Raw genomic sequence first — 14,161 nt, forward strand, 5'->3', positions numbered from 1 at the left:
TTGTTTGTTAGAGAGAGAGAGAGAGAGAGAGAGAGATAAATGACCTTATATATAATAGGATATTATATACATCTTATTTTATATCTATAACTTTGCTATAACTTTTACTAATTATTTTGATTTGAGAAACTATGGAAGAGATGTATTCTGACATTGGAACCATGAAAAAACAAAGAAGATCCCTTCTGGGAGATCATTAACTGAAAGGAAGATGTTGAAATATGTTCTCAGAGAGCCTAAGCACCTATGCTTTGTTCTTCCTCTACACTCAAGAAGAATCCGTTTAGAACATGGAAATTACCTATGTTCTCCACCTTCAGAGTGTTCGTGAAACTCCCAAGGGAGATGTGGACGAGTGGGAGTAGGGAGCTTGCTGGGGCCCCTGCCTTGGTGACCCCGGCACATCCAGGCTGGCCTTCCTAGATGGTCTGGCCCTGATCCTCACTTTTTAACTGAGGACACTGAGGCCCACTGAGTCCTGTGAGAAGGACTGTGCAAAGTCTGAGGGCTAGAGCTCGGCTGTGCCCAGATGGCAAACCCGGGCCAGGCTGCTTCCACTTTATCATATCAACATGTATTTTGCCCCCACAAAAAGGTTGCTTTGAAACAGAAGGTGAACGGGCTTCTGAAGCTCTCCCTAAATCCCCGATAAATAGAAAGATCAATAAGTACATTAAATGAAAATAGTCTAAAAACCTCAACTCAAGAATTGTCAGACTGGAGAAATAAAGCAAGGCTGACCTCTACTCTTTTCTACAGGGAAGACATTTAAATACAAAGATGAAGAGCATTTAAAAGTTAAAGGCTGAAAAACTAGATAGCCTGCAAATTCATTAGAATTTCCTATGATTACTTAGGAAAAATGAAACGGCTGCATTCATATTAGATGATGTAGACTGCACACCAAGTAATACTACCAGAGATAAAGACTAAGATTCCATAACAATAAAAGACCCGATTTAAGAAGACATAATAGAAAACAATTCCATTTACAATAGCATCAAAAAGAACAAAAATACTTAGAAACTTAACCAAGAAAGTCCCCCTTCCGACATACCTGTCCCATGCATCTCTCTCCTGTGGCTGTTTCTGATCATATTCTTTTATAATAAACTTATAATCTAGCTTAAAAGAAAACAAAAGAAAGAATAGAAGGACATGTTCCTGGGACATCTGCAAGAGGGAACACTCTGGTTCAAGTTGACCAGAGAGTCTCTGGCTCTATGCCATGGACACCATGTTTTCCTGTTACTGGAATCTAAGAAGACTTTCATAAGGGTACATGGTGTGTGCGTGCCCATGCTTTGCAAGGCGGTCAGGGATCTGGGGGAGTTACAAGGGAGTTGAGCTTCATGTAGCAAGATGGGTCGCCATCACAATTTCCCAAGGCCAATCTTTCTTTCTTTTCTTTCTTTCTTTCTTTTTTTTTTTTAATAAAGGTGCCAAAAAGTAAAAGCAAGCAAGTTTTACTTGTTTTTTTTTTTTTATTTGCTTGTATTTATTTGTTTTTTTGCCAAAACAACAAAAAAAAGATAAGCAGTTCTTCAGGAAGTTCTTAGGTAAGGAAATAAATATGCTGGCCACAAGACCCCTCCCATTCCAGTGCATTCCAGTCATTGCCCTGGACCCCTGTGGTAGCCCTCTGCCCTGGACTGTGACAATACTTCTTTAACTGTCCTATCTTTCTCTGGCCTTTCCAGCCATCCAAACCAGTGGCAGGGGCTGGCGGGGAGAAGGGGGGTGCTTCCCTTAGCTTGACAAGTACTGGACTTGATAGATGTTAGTTCATCTTCGCCTCCCCAAACTGGCTCAAGGCCACCTCCCTTCCAGCTTCCTGTCTGCTGCCTCCTGCAGTGGCACCATCTCTGTCCTGGTCAGGCCACTTTCTTCACTTGCTCAAGGCTTCTCCCTCTGACCCTCTTTCATACCACCACAATCATCTGGCAACTCCAGAGGGCAGGGATCATATGGGAATTTTCAGCATGGTGCGGGAACAGGATAGGGTGGGGTGCGGGGGTGAGTTGAATGTGTGATTTGATGCTACAGTAAGTCAAATAAATTTCTCCTCCAAGCAGCTTCAGCATTCCACCTTTCATATTTCCAAAACACCCATGTAGTCTTGCACAACCCTGAGACTGAGAGCCTCCTTAAATTCTGTGTCTTAGGCATCTCCCTTGCCTTACTCTACTTAGTTCCAGCCTTGTTGGTCTCTTCTTTTTTATGAGAGACCTCGGTCAAGTTGGGCCATCGCTGACCTGTTTCATCTTTTTAAGGTGGTCGATATAAGACCCTAGAGCTAACTCCCTTCCCCAAGTAAAGAGACATGGGACTCCACCCCTCTCTGCTGTAAGGCAGTTACTAGCCATCTTGGAACAGCTGAAACCAAAAGCATAGGCTTCGGGTGCAGAACCTAAAGACTGTGAGTGAGTGAGCCAAGCTTTTGCCTCTGGTCATCTCTTTTTTTTCAGCATTCAGTAATTATTTGTAGCTTCTGTTGCTATGGAAAGAAAACACCACTTCCATGACAACTGTAGCAACTTAAGGTGCACAGCTTGTGTCAGACCATGAAGCTTCAAAAATACTGAAACGTGAAGGGGTTTCATGTCCCCCCGCCACCGCCACCTCTTAAAGTATCAACCAAATGTTCTTCTCTCTGGAAAAGTCACCGGAGTATTCTCTACTTTCTTAGTGTTACCTGTCATGAAAAAAACAGAGGGCCTTAACAGGGAATACTCAAGGGCTGAAGTCAAAGGAAGTTTTAGTATATCTTCAATTTTTAAAGGGTTGGTAAGAGTCAAAAAACAAATAAATGGAGATTTACTGTGTACCTGTTCTGCACCAGATCTGTGCAGATTTTTTCACATACATTTAACGTGAGTGTAGTTCAACTTCTTTTTTTACAGAAAAGATAAACATCCCCAGGAAAGATAAATAACTAGTCCCAAGAGACAGAGGTGAATTTCAAACCCAGAGTGGACTGGCTTCACCTAGTCTACCGCAAGCAATGCAATCACCTGATGACTGTAATCAGTCAAAAACTAAGGGTGCAGAATGAGCTTTTCAAAAAAAAAAAAAAAAATAGAAAACAGTTCTTGTTTTTTTTAAAAAAACATTATTTATTTAACTGCATCTGATTCTAGTTGTGGCATGCAGGTCCTTCACTGGGACACATGGGCCCAGTTGCTCTGCAGTATGTGGGATCTTAGTTCCCCTAGCAGGGATCGAAAACCTGCACCCAGCACTGCAGGGCAGACTCCTAACCACTGGGTCACTAGGGAAGCCCCACCCCGCCACTCCCCCCAAAATAGTTTTGATCCAATTACTGGCCTTCTTGTCAATATACCTTGGAAACAGCTATAGTTCCCTCTCATCTGGCTCCCTGTGCCCTGGGTTAGATCAGAAATTATGAGGTTGGGTGGTGGGTAAGGAAGTATTGTTGAGAATGTGGATAAATTAGAACCTTCATACACTGCTGATGGGAATGTCAATATAGCCACATTGGAAAACTGGTAGTTCCTCAAAAAGTTAAACAGAGAGTTGCCATAGGACCCAAGCAGTTCAACTCCTAGGTAGGTATTTGCCCAGGAGAATTGAAAATATATGTCTATATAAAAATTTGTACATGAATGCCCATACAGCAATAATCACAATAGCTAAAAAATGGAAACAAGCTAAATGTCAGTCCACTGATGATTGGATAAATAAAATATGTAAAATCATACAATGGAATATTATTGGGCCATAAAAATGAGTGAAATACTAACTGATGATACAAAATGGATGAAGCTTGAAAACATTACACTAAGTTAAATAAGGTGCTCACAAAATAAAATATACTGTAGAACTCCACTTGTATGAGTAGTCAAATTTATATAGACAGAAAGTAGAATGAATGGTGGGCTGGTTGCCAGAGGTTAGAGAAAAGAGGAAACAGAAAATTGTTGATTATGGGCTTCAGTTTTGCAAGATTTAGGGAGTTCTAGAGATTGGTTCAGCTGGTAAAGAATCCGTCTGCAACATGGGAGACCTGGTTTCAATCCCTGGGTTGGGAAGATGGACTGGAGAAGGGAAAGGCCTCCCACTCCAGTATTCTGGCCTGGAGAATTCCATGGACTATATAGTCCATGGGATCGCAAAGAGTCAGACACGACTGAACAACTTTCACCAGAGACTGGTTACACAACAATATGAATGTACTTTTACACTAGTGAACTGTACACTTAAAATGGTTAAAGTTTTTATGTTATGTGTATTTAACCACAATAAAAATAGATTCCACTTATAATGAACTGTCTAGAATAGGCAAACCAATATAGACAGAAAATAGATTAGTGGTGCCAGGATCTGGGGGAAGGGACAATGGGGAATAACTGTTAACGGGTAAGGGGTTTCTTTGGGAGTGGACCAAAATGTTCTAGAATTACATAATGGTGGTGTTTGTACAACCTTGTGAATATATCTGAAAAAACATTAAAGTGTACTCTTCTCAAGGGTATATTTTAGAATAAGTGAATTATTTATCAATTACAAATTTGCTATGATAAAGTAGAAGTCTAGGAGTGGGAGCTGGTGTGCATGGCAGACATGAAAGTGAGAAGAGGGTAGGAAGTTGGTAATTATGCCTGACTACAAAGATACCATATTTTGCCTGCACACAGCCATGAACCACAGTTGGCTTGTACCAAGGGTGGGCTTCACTCATCTGGAGATCAAATATTTGAGCAAAATATATACACATCCTTATGATTACTTTAAACATGACACAAAAACACTATAAAACACAATTTATAGTATTTGTAATGGCTAAGTAGAGGATACAAAAATAATTATAATATGAATATATGCTAGTACTCTATTTGAAATCACCTGAAGGTAATTATATACTCTGACCCTATGTCTTTCAAACAAGACCCACTTCATTCTCATTATTTGTGTTGGATAATAAAAATCTCGGTGGACTACTAATGGGACGCTAAGGTAAATTAACAATAAGCATCATTTAATTAAGCTATTTGGAACATCTGGTTGCTACCAGATTACTCAGAACCGCATCAAAGCCTTGATTTATAGCAATTTATAGCATAAGTTCCTGGGTACCTCATGGGGAAAGGAATGGCCACAAACTTCTTATAATTAAAGAGAGTGAAAAAGAGTGAGGAGGTTCTTGGAAACTGAACTGAGCTTTCAACTCTACAAGGAGCCTTTCCTTGGGACTCATGGCACACTGGAGTGGATATTCTTCACAGTGTGCCTAATTATTCCCCAAAGGTGTGCCGTCTACACTGAATTCAGCAGGTGAGCTTCTTCTCAGGTTTGTCTTGCAAACTTGGCTTGCTTTCATTCTTTTTTTTGAGGAAAGTGATTATTTTCCTAGCCCTGAAGAAAATGACCAAGGGGAATTCATATGGAGCCAAGCTAAAGCATTGCTAGAGATAACTATCAAATTTAAGTAGGCCATGGAATAGAACAAATAGGGAGAACAAGGCATAAATAGAATCATAGGATACAGTAAAAGTGGCACCACAGATTATGGGAAAGGATAGATTATTTGGTAGATGATGCTTGGAAAATCGTCTCATTATGGGCAGAAAAATCAAACCAGGTTCCCATCTAACAACCTGTATGAAGGATAATCTCAGATTGTTTCAAGAATAATAATGAAGAAAAGAGCAATAAAATAAAAAAAGATATTATAATTTTTTTTATCTTGGAGTAGGGAAGGATTTCTTAAATAAGACTCATGAAACCAAAGATGTGAGGTGAAAATTAACTGATTATATTAAAATTAATGATTTCTGTTCAGTGAAAGACACCATGGACAAAATTAAAGACAGATGGTAGAATGAGAGAAAATATTTGCAATATTTAGAACCAACAAAGACTAATATTTTAAAAGTATTACAAAAAAGACAGGAAGTTTAATAGAAAATGAGCAAAGGATAAAGGAACAGGGCATTTTTAAAAGAAGAAACTCTGAAAGTGTACATAGAAGAAGTTCCTACTAGTTGATTAATGCAAATTAAAATATCTATGTGATATCACCTGTTGGCCTAGAAAAATTAGAAAGCTAAAGATTACCAAGTGTTGACAAAACTGAGAAATTTTGAAATCTTCATGTTTTGCTGTGGGAATACAGAATAGGGCCAACCATTTGGAGAGCAGTCAAGTATCACTCAGTTAAGTTAAGTATACACAATGGCCTAGCAATTTTCCTTTTATAGATATGTTTTTATGCATTTATATGGTGTATGTATATATGTGTGCATACATATGTATATAAAATCTCAACTTGTGCACACATAGCAGCATTATTCATAACAGTCAGCCTAAATGTCCATCAACTGATGAATGAACTTTTTAAATGCACTTTATCCATACAATGTAATATTATTTAGCCATAAAATGAAGTATTGACTCCTGCTACAATGTGGATGAACCTTGAAAACATTATGCTAAATGAAATAAGCCAGACAGAAAAAGGCAAATGTTGCATGATTCTATTTAAATGAGATATCTAGCACAGGCAAATCAACAGAGACAGAGAACAGACTTATGGACACAGGGACTTATGGAAGGAGAGGGTAGGATGTATGGAGAAAGTAACATGGAAACTTACATTACCATATATAAAATAGATAGCCAATGGGAATTTGCTGTTTGACTCATGGAACTCAAACTGGGGCTCAGTAACAACTTAGAGGGGTGGGATGGGGATGGAAGTGGGAGGGAAGTCCAAGAGGGAGGGGACATATGTATACCTATGGCTGATTCATGTTGATGTTTGGCAGAAACCAACACAATATTGTAAAGCAATTATCCTTCAACTCAAAAATAAATAAATAAAATGCACTTTAGAAAAGAAAGAAAGCAAGTTAATGGTTACCAGGTGCCAGGAGTAGGGGGAGATAGAACTTGACAGAAAATGGCTATGGAATTTTGGGGTGATGAAAATGTTGTAAACTTAGGTTGTAGTGATAGTTACACAACTCTGTAAGCAAGGAATTGTACAAAGAATTTGTGATATGTGAATTATATTACAATAGATCTGTTATTTTAAAAAAGAATGCATAGAGAATTCCCTGCCAGTCCAGTGGTTAGGACGTGGCACTTTCACTGCCAGGGCCTGGGTTTGATCCCTGACCAGGGAACTAAGATTCTGTCAGCCTCATGAAGTGGCCAAAAAAAATTTTAACTAAAAAAGTAAAAGAGGAATGCATGAATCCTTGACATAGATAAATAAAAATGTAAGGGGGCGGTCCTAAGATGGTGAAGGAATAGGACGGGGAGACAACTTTCTCCCCCACAAATTAATCAAAAGAACATTTGAACGTTGAACAAATTCCACAAAACAACTTCTGAATGCTGGCAGAGGACATCAGGCACCCAGAAAGGCAGCCCATTGTCTTCGAAAGGAAGTAGGACAAAATATAAAAGATAAAAACAGAGACAAAAGAGATAGGGACAGAGATCTGTCCTGGGAAGGGAGTCTTAAAAAAAGAGAGAAGTTTCCAATCATCAGGAGACACTCTCACTGGCGGGTCTGTGGGGAGTCTTGGAATCTCAGAGGGCAACATAACTGGGAGGAAAAATAAATAAATAAATAAATAAATAAATAATGAAAACCCACAGATTACGTGCCTAATGGCAACTCCCAGCACTCGCAGCCACCACCACCAAGTGGGGGCTGAACAGGGAGGCACGGGCTGCATTGTTTAGGGTAAGGACTGGCCCGAATGCTCTGAGGGCAATCTGAGGGAACTAACGTGAGATAGCAACCCAGATTGTGGGATAGCCAGAGAGAGAGAGAGAAAAAAAGAGAGAGAGAGAAGTATCCTGCGAAAAGCCCTAACCTAAGACACTACAAGGCCTGGTGCTCACAGAACAAAGGACTGAGAGAATACCAGAGAAAACGACAGGCCAATATCACTGATGAACATAGATGCAAAAATCTTTAACAAAATTCTAGCAAACAGAATCCAACAACATATTAAAAAGATCATACATCATGACCAAGTGGGCTTTATCCCAGGGATGCAAGGATTCTTGAATATCTGCAAATCAGTCAGCATAATACACCACATTAACAAACTGAAAGATAAAAACCATATGATTATCTCAATAGATGCAAAGAAAGCCTTTGACAAAATTCAACATTCATTTATGATAAAAACCCTCCAGAAAGCAGGAATAGAAGGAACATACCTCAACATAATAAAAGCTATATATGACAAACCTGCAGCAAACATCCTCAATGGTGAAAAATTGAAAGCATTTCCCCTAAAGTCAGGAACAAGACAAGGGTGCCCACTCTCACCACTACTATTCAACATAGTTTTGAAAGTTTGGGCCACAGCAATCAGAGCAGACAAAGAAAAGAAATAAAAGGAATCCAGATGGGAAAAGAGGTAAAACTCTCACTGTTTGCAGATGACATGATCCTCTACATAGAAAACCCTAAAGATTCTACCAGAAAATTACTAGAGCTAATCAATGAATATTGTAAAGTTGCAGGATATAAAATTAACACACAGAAATCCCGTGCATTCCTATACACTAACAATGAGAAAACAGAAAGAGGAATTAAAGAAACAATACCATTCACCATTGCAATGAAAAGAATAAAATACTTAAGAATATATCTACCTAAAGAAACAAAAGACTTATATATAGAAAACTATAAAACACTGATGAAAGAAATCAAAGAGGACACCAACAGATGGAGAAATATAACATGTCCATGGATCGGAAGAATCAATATAGTGAAAATGAGTACACTACCCAAAGCAATCTATAGATTCAAAGCAATCCCTATCAAGCTACCAACGGTATTTTTCACAGAACTGAAACAAATAATTTCACAATTTGTATGGAAATAAAAGAAAACCTCAAATAGCCAAAGCAAACTTGAGAAAGAAGAATGGAACTGGAGGAATCAACCTGCCTGACTTCAGGCTCTACTATAAAGCTTCAGTCATCAAGACAGTATGGTACTGGCACAAGGACAGAAATATAGATCCACGGAACAAAATAGAAAGCCCAGAGATAAATCCATGCACCTATGGACACCTTATTTTGACAAAGGAACCAAGAATATACAATGGAAGAAAGATAATCTCTTTAACAAGTGGTGCTGGGAAAACTGGTCTACCACTCGTAAAAGAATGAAACTAGATCACTTTCTAACACCATACACAAAAGTAAACTCAAAATGGATTAAAGATCTAAACGTAAGACCAGAAACTAATGCAAACTAGTACAGCCACTATGGAGAACAGTGTGGAGATTCCTTAAAAAACTGGAAATAGAACTGCCATACGACCCAGCAATCCCACTGCTGGCCATACACACCAAGGAAACCAGAATTGAAAGAGATGCGTGTACCCCAATGTTCATTGCAGCACTGTTTACAATAGCCAGGACATGGAAGCAACCTAGATGTCCATCAGCAGACGAATGGATAAGGAAGCTGTGGTACATATACACAATAGAATATTACTCACCCATTAAAAAAAATACATTTGAATCAGTTCTATTGAGATGGATGAAACTGGAGCCCATTATACAGAGTGAAGTAAGCCAGAAAGAAAAACACCAATACAGTATACTAATGCATATGTATTGAATTTGAAAGATGGTAATGATAACCCTATATGCGAGATAGAATAAGAGACACAGATGCATAGAACAGTCTTATGGACTCTGAGGGAGAAAGTGAGGGTGGGACATTCTGAGAGAATAGCTTTGAAACATGTATATTATCATATGTGAAACAGAACACCATTCCAGGTTCGATGCATGAGACAAACGCTCAGGGCTGGGGCAATGGGATGACCCAGAGGGATGGTATGGGGAGGGAGGTGGGTGGGAGGTTCAGGATGGGGAACACATGTAAACCCATGGCTGATTCATGTCAATGTATGGCAAAAACCACTACAATATTGTAAAGTAATTAGCTCCCAACTAACATACATAAATTTATTTTTTAAAAAGAGAAAAATGTTTCAAATTTTCAATAGCATGATTCCATCAATAGAATGAAAGTATTTTGTTGTAGTGAATAATTAAAACAAACAAACACATATATTTCCAAGTCTAAAAAAAAAAATAAACCTCCTAGAGGAAAACATAGGCAAAGCACTCTCCGACATAAATTACAGCAGGATCCTCTATGACCCGCCTCCCAGAATATTGGAAATAAAAGCAAAAATAAACAAATGGGACCTAATTAAACTTAAAAGCTTTTGCACAACAAAGGAAACTATAAGCAAAGTGAAAAGATAGCCTTCAGAATGGGAGAAAATCAGAGCAAATGAAGCAACAGACAAAGAATTAATTTCAATAATATACAAGCAGCTCATGCAGCTCAATTTCAGAAAAATAAATGACCCAATCAAAAATTGGGCCAAAGAACTAAACAGACAGTTCTCCAAAGAAGACACACAGATGGCTAACAAACACATGAAAAGATATTCAACATCACTCATTATCAGAGAAATGCAAATCAAAACCACGATAAGGTACCATTTCACACCCGTCAGAATGGCTGCTATCCAAAACTCTACAAACAATAAATGCTGGAGAGGGTGCGGAGAAAAGGGAACCCTCTTACACTGTTGGTGGGAATGCAAACTAGTACAGCCACTATGGAGAACAGTGTGGAGATTCCTTAAAAAACTGGAAATAGAAGTGCCATATGACCCAGTAATCCCACTGCTGGGCATACACACAGAGGAAACCAGAATTGAAAGAGACACGTGTACCCCAATGTTCATCACAATGCTGTTTATAATAGCCAGGACATGGAAGCAACCTAGATATCCATTGGCAGACGAATGGATAAGAAAGCCATGGTACATATACACAATGGATTATTACTCAGCCATTAAAAAGAATGCATTTGAATCAGTTCTAATGAGGTGGATGAAACTGGAACCTATTATACAGAGTGAAGTAAGCCAGAAAGGAAAACATCAATACAGTACACTAACGCATATGTATGGAATTTAAAAAGATGGTAACAATAACCCTGTATGTGAGACAGCAAAAGAGACAAAGATGTATAGAACAGTCTTTTGGACTCTGTGGGAGAGGGCGAAGGTGGGATGATTTGGGAGAATGGCATTGAAACATGTATATTATCATATGTGAAACGGATCACCAGTCCAGGTTTGATGCATGAGACAGGGTGCTCAGGGCTGGGGCACTAGGATAACCCAGAGGGATGGGATGAGGACGGAGGTGGGAGAGGGGTTCAGCATGGGGAACACATGTACACCCATGACAGATTCATGTCAGTGTATGGCAAAACCACTACAATATTGTAAAGTAATTAGCCTCCAATTAAAATAAATAAATTTATTTTAAAAATAATAAAAAATAAAATATAAATAAATAAAAAATTAAAATGTAAGCAGGGCTTTGCATAGATTTGTGATGAGAATGTGCCCAGAATAGTGTTATTAATTCAACCTTTTACTCTGGTTGTACCTGCTTCCTTTTTTTCTAACTGCTAATATTCCTACATATTGTAAAATGTTTTAAACATATTATGTTCTCCTTTGACTTACTGCAGCTCACTGTGTCCAGGTCCTTAGCTCCTGTTCACATGCTGGAGCCAGGCTGGGCCTTGGTGTGAACCACACTGCAAATTCTGTAGGCCAATCAGAACCCCGTGCAGATAGAGGATATTGTAAGCAACTTATGATTCCCACTTCCGAGTATTCATGACCTGTGCAATCCTCTGCCCTGTAAGTTTGGGCTGGATATAGTACCTTGTTTCTCACAGAACTTGGAAAAGTGATGGGATGACACTTCTATGACTAGATTACAAAAGACTATGGCTTGCATATTTCACCTTGCTAGCTCTCTGTTTTTCTCTTTGTCATTGTGACTGTCTCCTGCCCACTTGCTTGCTTGCTGCCATGTTGTGAGATGCTCTATGGAGAGGAACATGTAACAAGGAACCAAGAGAAGCCTCCAGTCAACAGATCATGAGGAGCTCAGGCCTCACTCCAACAACCTATAAGGAACTGAGTTTCGCTACCTACCCATGTGAGTGATCTTGGAAGCAGATCCTTCTTTGGTTGAGTCTTCAGATAAGACTACAGCCCCAATTAACACCATGATGTTAGCCTTGTTAGAGACTCTATAGCAGAGACTGCATCTAAGCCATGCCTGGATACCTGACCCACAGAAACGATGAGCTAACAAACATATCTTAAGCCATTAGTTTTGGGGGTAATTTGCTATGCCATAGTAGAGTAGTTGCTAACTAATCCAGAAGCTAAGTCATGTTAAACATGCTCCTTCCCTGTCACCAGAAATTTGGGACTGGGTCTCCCTTGCATTTGGATGAGGTCATGTATCTGGCCCCATAAAAACATCTCTACTTGGTGATTTGTTTGTACAGCTCAAAACCCTCCCTTGACTTCCCAGTACCCTCAGGATAAAATCCAAAAGAAGTGCTTACTGTAGTCTGTAAAATCCTCTTTGATCCAGAGGACTTCTGGACGCATCCTACTCTTCCCCTCACCCTCTTTGCTCAAGCCACATTCGTGTTCTTACTGGTCACTGAATCAAACATGGTTTCACTCTGGGGGCTTCACCCTTTGCTTTCTACATTTAGAAAGTTCTTCCCACAAGACATCTGCCTAACTTATTGCCTTACTTCCTCTGGTCTCTGATCAAATATCACTTCTTCAAAGAGTTCTTTCCCAACAACCACTAAAATAGGCCTCAATTCTCAATCTCTATGTCCTTCTCCTACTTTATTCCTTGTACTAGGATTTATCACAACCTAAAATCATATGCATTTACTTGTATATTTATCTTGTCCCCTCCCTCTAGACAGTCAGTTCCATGAAGGCAAGCAGTTTGTTTTCTTCATTGCTGTAATTCCAGTGCATAGAACAGTGCCTGATGCCTATAGCCAGATCACAAAAATGGCTATTAGAAGAGATGACAAGTCACTTCCCAGAGACTTCTGTAATGTGAAGCAGAAAAGGGGGATTTTCAGCAGGCAGAGGAATAGGTATTCAGAGAGCCTCAAACCTGTCCTGAGTCCCCAGAAATACCTGGGGGAAGCCATGGCATCCAGCATAGAGGGAAAGAGTTTCTAGCAAATGCTCCCCTTAACTGCAAAACTAATTTCATAAAAAAAGCTGGCTAGAAAATGTTTTCTTCACGAGGGCTACCTTTTCTAAGTTTTCTCTATTTGCATTTTTTCCTTTTATGCCCAATTATCATGCATAATTTAACTGCATGATTTAATTAATTGCCAAATTGAAAAAGTGCAAAATTTTATGTACAAATAATTAGTGACATAGGGAAACTCTTGCTACTTTAGAACGAACAGCTGGTAGCTAATTGTGCTCACAATTACCTAATTGTAGGTTTAGCAACTTCTGGACTTGTTTTATATTCAAACTGGATTACATCTTTTTTAATTAAAAATTTTTGTTCTAAATTTAAAAAAAGAGAACATATAAGCTAAAGGTTATAATATGATTTTGTAAAACACGCAGAGAAATACTATGTGGAATAAAGTCTAATTAGAACACTAATTAATGTACCTTTGAGAGTAGATGAGATGGCGTTTAGGACTGTGTTTGTTGTCAAAGTGAACAGATTCCATAAGATTGACAAAATCTGATGGGAGAAGATGTGAAAACATTCACAGGAAATAAAAAACAGGAAAAACAATGTGAAGTAGATGAATGCATGCCTGATGATTCTATATATCCTGGAGGCACAAATTAGGATGAACCAAAACAAAAACAAGTAAAGAACTGGGAGCTAAAGAAAAGTATACAGCTTAAGTAAGGATTTGGATGCCCCAAGTATACAAAGTTGGGGGAAATAAAATATATCTTGTATCTCTGTGTTGTGGCTGACCAATGGATGACTCATTCTGCCAGCAAGTCAGTCAATACTCAGAAAACATTATGGTGGCGTGTATGACACAGTCATCTCCTTCATAATCATAATTTCCACAGAAACACAAATGTAAATCTAAAACTACTCATTATAGTTTTCCACACTGTATGAATGAATCCAGGAATGAATAAAGTAAGATGAATATACAAAATATATAGATGAGAACTTCCCTGGCAGTCTAGTGTTTGGGACTTTGTTTTCCAATACAGGCAGTGTAGGTTCGATC

At 38.8% G+C, this 14,161-nt stretch overlaps 1 protein-coding gene across 6 annotated transcripts in view; it reads right to left on the minus strand.

Moving 5' to 3' along the window:
* The window catches only part of PASD1 (PAS domain containing repressor 1), a 121,320-nt gene extending 120,123 nt beyond the window's left edge, over positions 1-1,197 (minus strand). For all 6 annotated transcript variants that reach the window (XM_081564596.1, XM_081564589.1, XM_081564600.1 and 3 more), the window contains exon 1: positions 1,058-1,197. The gene's annotated coding sequence lies outside the window, so the exon portion shown is untranslated. The remainder of the gene's footprint in view (positions 1-1,057) is intronic.
* Positions 1,198-14,161: the final 12,964 nt, after the last annotated feature.

This window comes from Giraffa tippelskirchi, chromosome X, assembly GCF_054371585.1.
Source record: "Giraffa tippelskirchi isolate mGirTip1 chromosome X, T2T-mGirTip1v1.2.pri, whole genome shotgun sequence".
NCBI lineage: Eukaryota > Metazoa > Chordata > Mammalia > Artiodactyla > Giraffidae > Giraffa > Giraffa tippelskirchi.